Source organism: Camarhynchus parvulus, chromosome 2, assembly GCF_901933205.1.
Source record: "Camarhynchus parvulus chromosome 2, STF_HiC, whole genome shotgun sequence".
NCBI classification, from domain to species: Eukaryota; Metazoa; Chordata; class Aves; order Passeriformes; family Thraupidae; genus Camarhynchus; species Camarhynchus parvulus.
The window spans coordinates 47,930,064-47,930,757 of record NC_044572.1 but is presented as its reverse complement, the minus strand read 5'-3'; positions in this window follow the sequence as shown (position 1 = coordinate 47,930,757).

The window sequence follows — 694 nt, the reverse complement described above, 5'->3', positions numbered from 1 at the left end:
ACAGATCAAGTCAGGACTTCCTCCGACCACAATTTGGTTAGTCTTAAAGCTCAGGCAGGCAGTGATTCCCTGAGCCATACAACTACCGCAAGGCACCAGGTTTTGCTGCTAAACAAGTGAGAAGTGCCACTGATCAAGGAAAGAATGAGCAAAGGATTTTTTCCTTATATATCCACTTTCCCCCTGAACTTGCTTTATGTTTAATAACTAAGCTAAATGTTCCAGAATAACAAAGTGTTTAGCAGAGTTAACAGGGTATTTCACTCTAACATGTTATTAGACCATCAGGAATTCAGAGGCAATTTCTTACTGTTTAAATATTATATATGAAACAAGCTGTAGGCATATATGAAAAGCAGCTTAAGAGTTCTGCTGTTAAAAAAAAAAGACACAGAGAAGCCAGTGGGCCTTGAAAATTATTCCTGAACCAAAGGCATGAATGCAGACCCCAAAACATATTAGTACATGGCAGTTCACTAAAAAGAGGAAGACTTTGAGTCACATCTCTTGTAGAGATATTAAAAAGCATATTCTTGACCAAAAATTAAACAGAAAAAGTTTTGTCCTGTTTATTTTTCAACTAAAGTTCTAGACTTCAATCAGAGTCATCCCTACTCAAACATAATAGGCAACACATAAGGTTTTGTGAGCAAACAATAACATAAAACCAATACTGCAGCAGGGTTGAACTAGC